The following is a 3,687-nucleotide window of genomic DNA, read 5'->3' as shown; positions in this document are numbered from 1 at the left end:
TGATTGGCTAGATACGAATCTTCCAGACATAAGAATAACAAAATTTCCAGACAAACATTTCACAATCGCTATTTGATATCTATGCTATTATTCTGTTTCCGACACACTCCCCCCATGTGCCTTCCAAACGGAAGCACATGTAAACAGAGGAAACGGCTAGCTTAATTAATAATTAAATTGAAATCAGAAACAAAACAAAACAAAGTAATGAATGTCAAAGTTCGCTGAAATCACTTTATATTCTCCGTACATCCGCACAGTTCTGCCCTGCGTTTAGTTTTAAAGTTCTTCACTCTCTATAGCGTCACGAATACGCAAGTTTGCGGCAACCGCAGCATCTCTCCGTGGACGAAAAACTGGCGCTTTAGCATTCAGGGGGGTAAGGATTTCAGCTCTCTCCGGCGCTCTATCGCATGCTAGTTCCATGGGATAAAGGTGTTGAATCGGCCTCTCCAGAAACGTTTTCCCTGCGCGCAGCTTCACTCCACGTACAATTCCATCACGGCCGTTGAATAGTTTAACGACCACTCCTAATGGCCACTTTCCTCGGTTTCTTCTGAACGAATGAGAACGACGTCACCAGGCTTTAAGGGCCTCGCCTCGCCTTTTCCATTGCAGTTATGACGCTCTCTGAGCGCCGCCAAGTACTCTCGAGACCAGCGTCTCCACACAGCGTCCTTACAAGACCTCAAATACTTGGCACGCCTTCGTGGGTCAGTTGCCTCCTCTCGCCATGGTTCTTGTTCAGGGAGGCGAATACATCTTTGGAATAGGAAAGAAGATGGGGTGAGTAGAGGGAGCTGGACGTCATCTTCTACATAGGACAGGGGGCGGCGATTTACTTGAGTTTCAACATCCAGCACGACTTCGCACAGCTCTGACCAGGATAGCATTCCTCCACCAATTACTTTATAGAATGCATGTTTGAAGAGGCCCACTAGTCGCTCAAACTGGCCACCCCACCAGGGTGCTCGACTTAGGTTAAACCTCCAGATAATCTTCTCCGATGCAAGGGAGCCTTGAACTTGCTCATCTTTCTGGATTCCTTTCAGTAGGTTTGCCGCTCCTACGAACGTTTTTCCATTGTCTGAAAAGATCTTTAAAGGTCGTCCACGTCTAGCGATGAAACGCTTCAAGCTTGAAAGAAAGGTAGTAGTTTCCAGATTAGGAAGGACCTCCAAGTACAAGGCTCTCGTTAAACTGCACGTGTAGAGCACCGGATAGCCTTTTCCTTCTACACGAGAGGACTTGCGGTACTTAATCGGCCCAGCAAAATCTACGCCAACAATTTCAAAGGGAGTTGAGCCCTCAGTTCTCTCCAGAGGCAATAAACCGGGGGGTGGAGCTGCGAGAGCAACAGCCTGGAAGCGTTTGCACCCATAACACTCCCTGATGACTTTCTTCGCGAGGCGCCTCAGGCGGGGAATCCAGAACTCTTCTCTCACTTTAGCCATAGTAAGCCCCACTCCCCCGTGAAGAGTGGCTTTGTGGACGTGTTCGACATATTTGTTTGCGAACGTTGTGGCGTCTGGGATGTATATCGGATAGACCCCTTGCAGTCTCCCACGGCACTCAAGCAATCCATCTTTGTTCTTCTGTAAGTTTAGGCACAGGCGATCTTCCTCCATGCTTTCACTTCCCCGGCTCTGTACGCGTAGCAACCAAAAGTGTTTCTGCTTCTCAATTTCGTCTGTTGTCAGGGGTCCCTTTGTTCTTGTCGCTCTTTTCGCTCTAGCGTTGTTTGCGAACCGCATAATCCAAGCGCACACTCGCAAAGTCTTCCAGTAGTTGTGCTTGGCCAGAAGATGGTCTAGATCGTCATCAGCTTTAACGGCCATGGCAAAGAGCTCCTTTGTAGCTTTCATTTCTGCATTAGATTCAGCGGTGGGCGCGGTCACAAGGTCGGCTGGCCATTTCGCAGGATCACTTAGCCACTCTGGTCCCTTCCACCACAGTTGGTTCTCCTCAGTCACCAGTCCACCTCGGCTAGCAAGATCTGCAGGATTATCCTGAGTAGGTACGTGCCTCCAGACAACATCAGAGTGTTCTCTAATTTTTCGTACCCGGTTGGCCACAAACTGCTTACAGTCTCCTCCTCCTAGTATCTAATGTAAGGCAACGCTGCTGTCAAGCCAACAATGCAGCGAAGTCACAGGGAATCCTTGAAGTGCATCTTGTACGTTGGTCAGAAGATTTACAGCCATGTGACCGGAGACCAGTTCGCGGCGAGGTATTGTCAGCCCTTGTTTGACCAGTCTTGCCTTTGCTGTAACCAGGCCTTGGTTGATTGCGCTTGACTGTTTGACCACAGCGTACACAGAAGCGGCCACGCCCTTTCCGCTCGCGTCTCCAAAAGCATGAAGTTTAATGTCCTCGATAGGTTCTTGGACGCTGGTAAGTGCTCGTGGACAAGTTACGTGTTGCGGCAAGGAACGTTCCCACTTCTGCCATCGGCATCGCGGTACAGAAGCTTTCCTTGCAGGGTGATTGGAGCGATAAGACCAAGGGGGTCATAGATCCTCGCCACTTTTCCCAGAATCCCTCTCTTTGTCGGTTGGGCAACTTCCTCTGGAATTGTAACTCCAACTTCGTCCGTCAGTTTGTTCCACTTTAAACCAAGCAGCCCACATTCTCTCGGCTTGATTCCGAGTTGTTGCTTGGCGTAGCTTAAGTCATCCCCAGTTTCAGTTTCTTCAGTGAGCTCTAGTTCAGTCACGTTTGAATGCCACTTGTGTAAGTGAAAGGTGGCCTGGTGGAACATCTCAGTTGCTGTAGCTTTCTTTTGTTTCGCTTCTTGGATAGTACCTCCACCAGAAATGAGATCGTCAACGTACAGTTCTCGCTCGATTTCTGCTATGCGATCAGGGTGTGTAGGTCTGCAAGTGTTCAGATGGTGCTGAATTACGCCGCCAAGCAGGAACGGCGAGGGTCCCAAACCAAACAGAGCTCTGGTGAATCGGTACGTGCGAACACGAAAAGGATCCTTGCTTTCCAACCAATGAAACCGCAGTGCATCTCGGTCCTGCTCTCGGATACGCACTTGAAGAAATGCTTTGCGAATATCACCAGCGATAGCCACTGAATGAAACCGCCCCCTTAGGAGTACCTTCCATAGTTGATTCTGCTGGGGTGGTCCAACTTCCAGACAGTCGTTTAGGGAAGGGGCTGAGTCGTACGCTCTTGCTGAGGCATCGTAGACAATACGCATCTTGGTAGTTTCTGCACTCTCTCTCACTACTGCTTTGTGCGGGATGTAGAATTCTCTTTGAGTTGCTGGCATCTCTGCTTCTTCAATAATTCCTTCATTAAGCTGTTCTTGTATGATAGCGTCATAGTCGTCTAGCCTTCCTGTCTTGTTAAGTCGTTGGACTAGGCTCCCCAGTCGCTTTAAGCTTCCAGACTTGTTAGAGGGCAACGGAGGATGGTCCCCTTTCCAGGGAAGGCCAGTTTCATACCAACCCTCAGGGCTGCGGCTGAGTTGTTCAAGGAATTCTTCATAAACAACGCTCTGATCGCCATTAGGTTTGTCTTCTAGTCCTAGGACGTCCATCCGGTAAAGCTCTTCATAGTCATTCGAGGCCGTCTGGTGACCCCAAAGGGCAAGACCAGAGTTTAGTTTCTCATCAGTGTGACACCTAAAATCTTAATTGATTGACATTAAAGTCAATTTTTCTTCTTTAGAGTTTT

The 3,687-nt window shown here is 48.8% G+C and overlaps 1 pseudogene; it reads right to left on the bottom strand.

The window, feature by feature from the left end:
• Window positions 1-530: 530 nt before the first annotated feature.
• Window positions 531-3,065, bottom strand: LOC131797884 (uncharacterized; annotated as a pseudogene).
• Window positions 3,066-3,687: the final 622 nt, after the last annotated feature.

This window comes from Pocillopora verrucosa, chromosome 13 (assembly GCF_036669915.1).
Source record: "Pocillopora verrucosa isolate sample1 chromosome 13, ASM3666991v2, whole genome shotgun sequence".
Taxonomy (NCBI): domain Eukaryota; kingdom Metazoa; phylum Cnidaria; class Anthozoa; order Scleractinia; family Pocilloporidae; genus Pocillopora; species Pocillopora verrucosa.
Note: the sequence above shows the minus strand (reverse complement) of the source record. Positions and strands in the feature narration are given on the sequence as shown.